This window comes from Hylobates moloch, unplaced genomic scaffold, assembly GCF_009828535.3.
Source record: "Hylobates moloch isolate HMO894 unplaced genomic scaffold, HMol_V3 SCAFFOLD_3, whole genome shotgun sequence".
Taxonomy (NCBI): Eukaryota; Metazoa; Chordata; class Mammalia; order Primates; family Hylobatidae; genus Hylobates; species Hylobates moloch.
The window spans coordinates 66,256,425-66,268,388 of record NW_026652278.1 but is presented as its reverse complement, the minus strand read 5'-3'; positions in this window follow the sequence as shown (position 1 = coordinate 66,268,388).

Sequence of the window (11,964 nt, the reverse complement as noted above, 5' to 3'; positions counted from 1 at the left end):
AAAGGCCCCAGAGCAGGGAAAGTCCTTCCAGCTCAGGAGTACTTGCTTGTATTCCCCACCTGTCTCTGCCATGTAACGAGCAACCTCACCCCTTCTCCAGTTACTCAAGGGACCTGTGAGAGAGACAGAGTTGGCATCAGCATGCCCTGTGACAGATGGGGAAACTGAGGCACCTGGCCTTAAGTCCCCCAGCAGGCTGAGAGCAGAGCCAAGACAGCAACGTGAGCTTCCATGGCCTCTGAGGGACTTCTCTGCCCATACACATGTGAATGGGTGGAGTTACGTTGTTCCCATGAAAACTTGACAGTCATCACAAAAGCCAAGGGTCTAAAAAGAAACTGGTACAGTTTCAAGGCTGGCCTCACAGACATCTGCTTTAGGAGTCCCTCGATGAGACCCACAACTCATGGGGTGCATGTCACTCTAGAGTTTACAAAGCCCTTTCTAGTGTATCATGAAATTCGATTCAACAAGTGAGGCAGGGATTATTTCACCCACTTCACAGCCAAGGAGCCCGAGGTTTTGGTTAGTGACAGATGGCCAGATGGTGAATCATCACGAGGCCAGCATGTATCTGAACATCCTTGGTCCAAAAGGTGCTAATGAACTGGGGGAAGGGCAAGGCCTTGCTTGGGAGCAGCCAGGCCCTCTGGGTCAGGGCTGACACCCGGACCCGAATTGGATGAGGTGCTCAGGGAGCCCCAGGAAGCCGTGGCCGGGAGGCCACTGCCAGGTCTCTCCCCCAGGGCACTAATTGGGGCTGACTGGGTCAAGGGGCCATGATATCCCACCGGAGCTGGTGTCTGGAACCAGGCAGGAGGTGAACAGCCTTTGTCTCTCCTTTTGTTCCTTTGACCTCAGAGCAGAGGCATGCACGAGGTTGCCCTGGGGAACCTGGAATCTGAGCTAATGAGTTGACTTCCCGGCCCAACCCAGACAGCTGAGGCTGCAGCAACATCGGTAGTAAGGGACAGGTAGCCTGGGACCTCCTCTGAGGCTAACAGTCTGGGTCCCCTTGTGGGTAGCAAGCATCCAACAAGTGTCTGTGTGTGCTGTGAACAAGTACACTGGACAATAGGTGTAGACAGGGACCATCCAGAACACTGAAAGCCATGGTCATCCCGCCTGTACCATCAGCATCCTCATCTCCATCTAAAAGACAAGCCAAGGATCAAAGAGACTGCCACTTGCCCAGGGACACAGCCGGGCAGAGGCAAGACTCAGATCTGAATCAGACCAGACTCCAGCTTTTGCTCCTGTCCCCTGACAGACCCTCCACCCTCCACTTGCCATGGTAATAATATCTCTCATTGATCAAGCACTCACTCCAGGCCAGACACTGTGCTAAGTGCTTTACATTCATTATCTCATTAAATTCTCATAATCAGTCTAAAAAAGGGGACTATTATCGCCTTTTTAGAGATGAAGAAATGGGGCACAGAAAGGCTAAGCAATTTGCCCAGAGTCACATAGATAGGAATGTGTTAGATAGTCCAGGAGGTCTTAAGTCAGGCCAGCTGGGAAATGTGCCAGCTACCAGATGGGGGAGGTGGGGGGAACATGGAGATATGCTAATCCTGGAGGACTTTCTAGAGGAGGCAGCTGCCATCTAATGGAGGGGCTGGTATGGAAGACCACAGCACAACCTCCCAGCTCAGCCACCTCTCTCCTCCCATCACTCCCAGACCTCCAGCAGCTTGCAGAAGAATGCACGTTCCAGGTTTGGCATCCAAACCTGGTGGGTCGAGATCCTGGGTTTCTATGGCAACCGTATCCTTAATAGCATCCAATAAGGACATTATTTGGCTGCAGTAAGCACACACGATCTTTTGATTAGTGCCGAAGGTATCAAGAGGCAGCCCTCCCCCTCTCCAAGGGCCCCCATCCTTCCTTGGAAAAACAGATGCTGCCCTCCCAAAAAGTAGGGGTATAGAAATCAGGGGAAAGTTCTCACACAAGAGAGGGGGAAATGGTCAAAAAAAATCAATGTTTGCATTAATGGAGTTGCCCGTTCAGCGTTTCTCCTCTTTTATAGATTTAGATAACATGCTCGTCAGGGATATCTTCATTTCCCAGAGCAAAGAAATTAATTACTCACTAATGGCGCAATTCAGAAATTAATTTGTGCTACCGTCTCAAATATGTCGTTATTAATCAATTGAGAGTGTGGGGCTGGCAGGGGAAAAGGTGTCCACCAGGGTCTGAGGCTCTCAGGGCTGACCTATATTTGATGGACATTTCCAGAGGCTCAACTTGGGCCACTCAAAACCAGGGGCCAGAGGGTACAGACCCGAAAGAGGATTCCGAGGATGCTGTGGGAAGAACATTAGACTGGAAGTTAGATGACTCAAAATCTAGGATTGACTTTGGGCAAGTCCCTCTGGGTCTCAGTTTTCCTGTCTATACTGAGAAAGGTTGGATTTGAGCAGTGCTTCTCAACCCTCCTCTAACTGCAGAGTTCGTTTTATAAAACAGCTTGCAGAATTCCAGTGTGCAAGATGAGCAGGTGGGCGCAGGAATGCAGGGCCTGAAGCCCCTGGGCTCTGACCCCCTCCTCCCAGTTATGGTCCCCAGGGCTCTGCAGAGCACTATTGGGCACTCCTGGGGAGAGAGTGTCAGAGGTTTTGTCATTTGGGGAGGTGGCCCTGGTTCCTTTATCCTTTGGCACCCTGTTCAGTTCCAGCACAAGCTCTCAGTGCTAGACAGGCAGCACTAACAAGGCTGCCCTTCCATGCCAGAAACAAGGCCTGGTACACAGCAGGCACTCAATAAGTGCTTATTGTATGAGTAATGGTTTGGCCTTAGACCACTAGGATGGGGAGGGCTGGCCAAGTGGGCAGTGCCACATGAGAATGGGGAGACTGGATGAGTTTGGCTCATGAGGCGGGGCAGGCAGAGGGGGGCAGGGCCCTCAGGATGAAGGTCAGAAGAGGTCAGATGGGAGTGACAGGTGTCAGGCACCCAGGACAATGCTGGAACAGGAACACAGTGGCAGTGACTGCGTGCTGACGCAGCCAGGCATGGCACTTGGCGCTCATGCACGGATGTCTCAGTTAATCCTCACCACAGCCCCCCAAGCCCTATTACCACTATTCCCCCATTCCACAAATGAGAGGTTGCCCAGGGCGTGCAGCTGGGGTTGAAGAGCCACTTTCAAATCCCAGCATCATGGCGGGGGCCCATGCCCTCACCCACCACACACTTCACTTCTGCGTCGTGACTGGCTTGCAATCTGCTGTTTCCCTGTGACCCTTCAGAGTCTCTGCAGGTCTATATTCCCCTCACCTGGCTTGGTGCTGGGAGGCGGGCAGGGTCCATATCACTCTCCCCATTTGAGAGATGAGGAAGTGAGGTTCAGAGAACCCAAACCAGCACGCATAGACAGAGGGGAGGCTCACACCCAGGCCTCCTGGAGTTCGACCTCATCCTGGCAGGGCAGGGCAAATGGCCTCACTGGATAGATAGTGGGGCTGGCTCACTGAAGGCAAAGGCCAAAGCACCCGAACTGTGTGCAGAACAACCCGTTAGTCCCGGGGTGTTTCACCAGAGCCTCAGGGACCTGTGGGGTCTGAGCTATCGATGGAGCAACCGCATCATTGTAGAGATGGGGAAACTGAGTCCCAGCGTGGGGAAGGGCCAACCAAGACTGCCCAGCAAAGGAAGACAGGATTCTCTAGGGTGAGACCCTGGGAGAGAACTTATCCCCTGCAGGATTCATAGCCCATGGGACAGGCACCTCTCTGCCCTTGGTGCCTTAGGGGTGGGTCTTGCTAGACACTGGAGGGCGGGCAGGATGGGCCTCTGGCTCCAGTAAGGCCTGAGGATGTGGGATTCAGTATGTGGAAGCAGCAAGTGAGCTGGCCGGGAAAGAGCAGGTCAGAGGTGGTTTCCCAGGCGATCTGTGAGCCTCGGGAGAAGCAACAAGAAAGAGCTGCAGTGGCTGGGGCTGCAGGAGAAACAGCCCAGCTCCTCTTAGAAGCCAGTATTTCCTGAGTACCTACTATGTGCCAGCCATCTCTATGTGTCATTCCACTTAGTCTTCAGTACCACTCCCACCTGCAGATGAAGAAATGAGGGCTGGAGAGGGCAGGGGCTGGCTCCGAGTCACCCAGTTAGGCACAGGGCTAGAGTGCAGGGGACGCAGGGAAAGGCGGAGCAGCTGAGAGGAGAGATGGGTTAGAGAAAGAGTGTTCACTGTGGTTTCCCTGGAGACGCTGACTGCCCACAGCCAATCTTACCCAACACAAATAATGGTGAAAATCTGCACCATCAGGGACACTCTTAGCAGCTCCTGTGCCCAGGGAAGGGGGAGCAGCAGGGTTTTACAGGCTTTGCAGCCAGGAGGGCTGTCATGGTCCCAGCTCTGCCCTGGACCCTGGTGGGACCTTGGACAAGTGAGCCTCCATTCTCTCATCAGTAAAATGCGGTTAAATCCCTCAGGTTTGGTGAAAAGACCCAAACAAGAGGACTCAGGTGAAGGGCTTGGGGAACTGGAAAACACCGCATAAGCGTCCATGATTGCCCCCTGGCTAGAAGTTTCTTGACTTTACAGGCCTCCTCTAAAAGTCCAGGAGCCTCTCACTGACTTCCACCAAGCATTTATTTCACCAAGATATGGTGTGGGCCTACTATGTGACAGGCTCATTACTACGCCAGAGCCATAGACACAGCCAGCTCAAGGCAGCCACCTCTGTAGCCTCCTCTCCAGCAGCTGCACTGACACACACTTGGCATGCACACATACACACATCATGCAGCATACACATCCACACTCATATACACGCTCACCTTGTTCACCCACAGCCACACACATGTTCTCTCAACCCAAAGACACATGTGCACATGTACACATGCGTGTGCACACACGCACAAACAATACACTTCTCTCTCTCTGTCTCTCATTTACACCATTTTGTCACAAACACATCCAGATAGTCACACATATGCAGTGGTACACGAGCCACAAGTGCAAACACACATACGCACACTCGCTCACATCCTGACCATGAATGTGAACTGAGGCGCGGTGGCAAGAGCATAACTGCTGCTCCTTTCAAGGGAAGAAAGCGAGCCTGGGGGCCAGCAAAATCCTTCCGCTTCAGCCCTTCCTCTCTTTCTCCCTCCCCACTGTAGCTTTCCTGGTGCTCTGCAGATGGCCCTGCCCTGGCAGGAGCTGGCACTACCCCAGGGCCACTCCCTGCCCCACACCATCCCTGACCAGCTGAGAAGGATCAAGGAAGCTCTCCTTTCCATCAGGGGGTGGTCTGAGAACCAGAGAGGCCCGGTTGCCTGCCTAAGGCCACATCACAACACTTGGAGTCCCACAGTTAAATGGGGGGTTCCCCGTGGTCCCCTCCCCACCCCTGCCATCCAACACTTCCTTCTCTCAACACCTCCCTGCTTCATCTGTGTCCCTGACTCACACTTCTGTCTGTCTCTCCTGGTGTCTATTTGCTTCTCTGTCTCTCTGTGACTCTGTGGTCCAGTGTCCCTCCTTGTTCGTGGCTCTGTCTAACTGTCTCCTTGGGCTGGGTGTGGAAGAGCATGGGTCTCTTAAGTACACTGCTCACCTGGCCTGTACACCTTTAGCCAGGTGGAGGCTGAGAGAAGGCAACTCATGGACCTTCTCCATAGACCTGACTGTGCCCCAAGACCATTGAGACACTAGGTGGAGGTAGGGGCCCTGAGAGGGGTATGTTGTGATCGTGAGTGTGTATAGAGGGGTTACTAATGCCCTGTTGCTCCTTTCCTGCTCCCTAAGGGATGGGATTTCCCCAGCAGAGGGGCAACGGGGCTTGGCGTTACCTGGTTCAGCCAGGCACCTTTGTGCAAGGTACAACCTATTTAACCATAAACGGGGCCCATTGGCAGAGTAGATGCCATTACATTTAAGTAGGTTGAGTTGGGTTGGGTGGGTTTGGGTAGAAATTGGTGGGTTTGTGTGTGAAAGGTGAAGTTAAAATATGATGAGTACAAATGGGGAGTTGGGCTTTATTAGGCTGAGTTTGGGCTGCACTGAGTTGGAGAGTATCCCTCTGGAAGGAGAGTTGGGGGCTCACTTTGTGTTTTTGGAGTCATAGCAGCCATGGGGATGCGTGTCTGGTCACCTGTTCCTTATTTAGTGCTTATTACAACAGAACTAGGCTCAGCCCCAGGAAGTGCGGGAACTGATGAAAATGTGTGCAGATCCAATCTTGGGAAACCTCACTGTAAGTCTTCTAGGCCAGCCTTTCAAATTACATGGCTCCTCTCTCTTTCCGGTCTGGCCCCCTCTGCTTCCTACAGGGTATTCCTTAAACAATCAGACCTTGCCGCTGAGACCCCAGCCAGAGCACATTCCTGGAGGAGGGAGGGTGTCAGGTGCTGCAGGAGCAGTGTGGGGTTTTGAGGCCAGGTGAGAGTGGCGGCAGGATACATTAGTGAAGAGTGTTAGGCATTGGGCATTCTCTGCTGCACTCCTCAAACCATACCTGTCCTGGTGGCAGCTCCAGATCTCTGGAGAAGCCTGTCTAATCCAGTCAGCTAGTCCTGCTCAGGGCCTGTGGTCCTGGTCCTCCTCAGGAAGAAGTTGCCTTTTCCCAGGGGCTCCTGGACACGATGCTCTGACCCCCAGATGGAAGTTCTGTGGGGATCTCTGTCTACTTGGTAGGCTGGGCAGGGAGGGAACATTTTGAAAATTTAGTGACTTTTGGTCCCCATCCAGTCACAAAGTGAAGCACACTACTGACTTCCTCTAGGTCAAGGCCAGCCCCAAGCTGGGAGATGTGTCCCCAACTTCATGCCAATGGTTGCGAGGAGATGCCTTGGAGAAGACCCCTTTGTGGAGCCACATTCCCCATCTGCACCGTGAGAGGAGGAAAGGAAGGATAGAGTAGATGAACTCTGATTCCTTCCAGCGGTTAAAAACCTCTGGAATCCAACAGCACACATGGCGACTGTCACAGAATGAGGGCCTCATGAGTTCCTCAGTTTAACTGGCTCTGGCTCTGCAGCCCACCCCAGGGCTTAGGAAATACTAAGCGATTGGTGAGCGATGCTGATCTCTGCCCCTGGAGGGTCCTGAAGTTCTCCTCCTTCGATCCACAGCCTTGGTCTCCCTCCCACTCCATTAATGCCCTTCACTCCCCGGACAAACTGATATATGCCTTACTGTGCTCTGTGAGGAGGGTGAAGACATGGAGGTGGGCCAGAAGCGGCAGTGGCTGGGTGAGCTGGAGAGCCCTCTCCCCCTCTGCCTCCCTGCCCCTCCCCACCTTACCTGGAGAATAACCTGGCTACCCTTCTGAACCCCTGGCCTGGCAGGAGCAGGCCCTCACCCACCACGGCAGCCTCAGCCCTGCTTGCCAGCCAGGCAATGGAGCCAAGGACATGGGGATTAGCTTCTCAGGGAAGAGCCAGCTTCCCCCATCATAGCTGAGGGTGGGAGAGTAACAACAGCACACACACACACTCACACATACACTTACACATACACACTCTCACATACTCACACACACATTCTCTCACACACTCACACGCATTTACACATACACACTCACACTCTTACACTATCACACTCACATACATACACACTCACACACACTCACACATTCTCTCACACACTCTCACACACACCCACTTACACTCTCACACACGTTCTCACACACTCTTACACTATCTCACACATACACTTACACATACACACACACTCTATTCTCACTCACACATTCTCACATACACATACTCACACACATACACACACACACACTCTCACACACACTTACACATACGCACTCACACACTTTCACACACTCACACTTTCACACACACATACATACACACATTCTCACACATACACATACACACATTCTCATACACACACATACACACTCACATGCTCACACTCACAAACTCACATTCTCACACACTCACACCACACACGCACTCACACTATGCACACATTCACACACACATTCTCACTCACATTCTCTCACACACATACAGATACACACACACTCACATTCTCACACACATATACAGACACACACATGCACTCACAAATACACACTTTCACATACACACTCAAACACACAAGCTCACACACACATTCTTACACTCACACTTACATATACACACTCATACACATTCTCACACACTTATACTACACTCACACATTCTCACACACATTCTCTCACTCACACATATACATACACACTCTTACACTCACACACATGCACACTCACACTCATACACACACATGCACTCACACAAATACACACTCACACTCATACACACACGCTCACACACATTTTCACAACACTCACACTCACACACTCACACACATTCTCACACACACACTCTCACACTCTCACACACACATTCTCACACACACTAAAAGGTCCCTGCAGCAGGGCCACAGCATAGGATTCTTGGCCCTCATATACATAATATATCATAACCTTGACCCTGGAAACATGGGACAAAAATTTATAGGAAGATCCGTTTGGGTTCCACATAAAAGAGAACAGTCTAAGAATTAGAAGAGTCTCACTATTAAATGGGCTGCCGTGGAAGTAGTTAGCAACCAACCCCTGGAGGGAATGCAAGCTGATGCCGTCCTTCTTGTTAGAGGCCTACAAAAAGGGTTCCTGCTCCCAGAGGTGCTGACCTAGAGGGCCTGTCCATATTAGGGCTTTATGATTCTGGCTAGGACGGTGGGACGTGGAAGAAGGTAAGGAGCTAGGATGGGGGTTCTAGTCCCAATATTTCTATTCACTGTGTGACCCTAGGCAAGCCACAGACCCACAGACCTTCTTGGAGCCTCAGTTTCTCTGCTAGAAAACCACGAGAATGGATGAATCCATGGGTTTCAAACTATGCCCTATGGATCTCAGAGTTCCCTGGGGCTGCCTCAGAGATGCCGTGGGAGTGATGAGAAGGTAGAGGGAACAGGGCCTCCTGCCCATCCCCCAATTCCAAGACACAGCTGTGCAGCTTCCACATAAGACTTCATTTGAACCAAGGGTACCTGCAGAGAAAGGTATCAAAACCCAGGAAGGATATTTTGTAAGGATAGTTCTGATGTCTGGACTCGAAAATTCATTTCAGAGATGCTGACTGACCTTCATAAATTAACCTTCATTCGTGCCCAGCCTCATTCTGGGTACCACTGGGGACCCAGAGAAATCTAAGCCATGGTCTCTACCCTCGGTCCCCTGAAGAAGACAAAATCATGTCTGATCACAAAGTCTGGTGGCTGTCTTTGGGTTTGGTATAATCCATTACTTAGTATGCATAAAGTGTCCCACTGCTTCCTGGGAGTAACCTGAGAACTGGTCAACCGTAGGGAGTTGGGGCATGGCTGATGGGGCAAAATCCTTTTCTGTATTCTCTGAGGTAGATGGGAGTGATCCCAGAGGAAATGAGAACGGGGAAGAGAGGGAAGAACAGCCGCATCAGTGTGAAGGGATGTGAGTAAGGCAATCCTTGGATATGTCCAGCATAAGAAGTGACTTTCCTCCAACAGCTGCCACCACCAGGGACAGCTCTCTTCCTGGTAGTACTAGCTGGCTGTGGGGAGAGCTCCACATAGTCCAGAGCACACTATATGCAAAAGGATCTGGGCCAGAGAAGTCTTCATTGGTCCACCAGGCACTGACTTGCAGATGCAGACTCAAGACCTTGAGTTCACCCAGAAATTTCAAGTGTGCAGTGTAACCTGCTAGGGTGGGTCTCGGGGCAGGGGAAACATGCCAACCCCACCACTGACCCTTCTTGCTGCAGACGTATTTAGAGCAGCTTCTGCAGTCAAGTGCGTGCAGCAGTATAGTGAGCTCCAGGAATTGAAAGAAGGCAGAGATCCTTGGGAGTTGAAACTGACATGGTGTAGCCCAGTTATTTATTTATGCGTAACAAACTACCTCAAATCTTAATGACTTAAGAACAGTAGTTTATTATTATTGTATCTTTCTGTACTCTGGGTCAGTGATTCAGACAGGGAACAGTGGGGATGGCTTGTCTTTTCTCCATGATGTCCATGGCCTCAGCTGGGATGACTAATGGCTGGGAGCTGAAACTGACCAGGCGCCTCTGACCACATGGCCTTTCCACTTGGCTAGCTTGGGCTTCTTTTCTGCATGGATGTCTCGGCATAGCCAAAGTTCTTAAATGGCAGGTCCCAGATCCAAGAAACCAATGTGGGAGCAGCCAGTATTTTTATTTGTTTGTTTGTTTGTTTGTTTGGAGACGGAGTCTTCCTCTGTCACCTAGGCTGGAATGCAGTGGCACGATCTCGGCTCACTGCAAACTCTGCCTCCCGGGTTCAAGAGATTCTCCTGCCTCAGACTCCCGAGTAGCTGGGATTACAGGCGCCCGCCATCACACCTGGCTAATTTTTGTATTTTCAGTAGAGATGGCGTTTCACCATGTTGGCCAAGTTGGTCTTGAACTCCTGACCTCAGGTGATCCACCCGCCTTGGCCTCCCAAAGTGCTGGGATTACAGGCATGAGCCACTGTGCCTGGCCTCAGTGTTTTTAAAGATTGGGCCTGGAACTGGTATATCTTCACTTCTGCTGGCCACCTTGGTCAAAGCAGTCACAGACCAGCTGAGATTAAAGGGCTGGGGAAGCACCTCCCCCTCTCAATATGTCAAAGACTTTGTGGCCCTATTTAATGCACTGCCAATTATGTGCTAGTTTCTATTGCTGCTGTAACAAATTATCACACATTCAGCAGCTTAAACCATACCTATTTATCACCTCACAGTTCTGTAGGTTGGAAATCTGGGCATGGCACTGCTCAGCTAGTTCTCTGCTCTGGGATTCACAAAGCCAAAAGCAAGGTGTCATCAGGGCTGTGTTCCTTTCTGAGGGCTCTGGGGAGGAGTCTGCTTGTAGGCTCATTCATGTTGTGGGAAGAATTCAGTTCCATGCCATTGCAGGATCAAGGTCCCCACTTTTTTGCCATGATTCTGAGCTTCTGAAGGCTGCCCACATCCTCAGTTCCTGGCCTCTTCCCACATCTTCAAAGCCAGCAATGCAGTGTCAAGTCCTCCTTGAACTGTGACTTGCTCTGCTCTCACCTTCTCTTCTGCCTCATCTCTCTGCCCTCCCCTTCCACCACATCTCTCTGATTGACTCTGCTGCCCTCCTCTGCTGCTTTTAAGGGCTCATGTGATTATATTTGGGCCACTCAGATAATCCAGGTTAATCTCCCTACTTGAAGGTCATCTGATTAGTAGCATTAATTTCTTCTGCAAAATCCCTTCTTCACAGCCTACCTAGATTCATATTCAACTGAACAGTCAGGGACAGGAGTCTTGGGGCAGTGTCTTTAGAATCCTGCCTACCACCAATGGCTTCCTAGAGAAGATGGTGCGTAGCCTGAGCTCTGCACAACAGTGAGACCTGGGTGGCATGGAGGAAAGGATGCCCCAGTGGGGAGGCACAGCACAGGCTAGGACATGAAGGCAGGAATTGTCACGTGTTTTGGAGAAGAGTAAGTTCACTGCAATGCTGCAGAGAGAGTCTGAGGAGGGGGCAGGGGGTGGGTGCCAGGGTCCCCAAATGGGTCCACACTGAAGGAATCAGACTTCAGGGAAGCAGCACTTTTGTCTGGAGATAACTAACTGGGATTTCATAGACCCCTCTGGCAGACACAGTGGGATTCAGGATGCCCTAAAATTTCATAATAAATGCTATCCATACATGAATACATGCATTTTTCTAGGGAACTTTCATCATATTCCCCAAAGAACCCATGTCCTACAAAGAGCACAGACCAGCGCTACAATCTGTCTCACCCTTACCCCTCCACTTAGCCAAACTCCAAGTTAGTAACTCCTAGAAGAATCCTTTTGTGACACAAAATAATCCCCTCAACTTCGATGTTACAAATCTGTAGCCAACAGAATTCCAAGCCCCATTTATTTTTCAGGCTTCTTTCCTCCCTCCATAGGGCCCCTAAGAAGGGACAGATGATTCCAC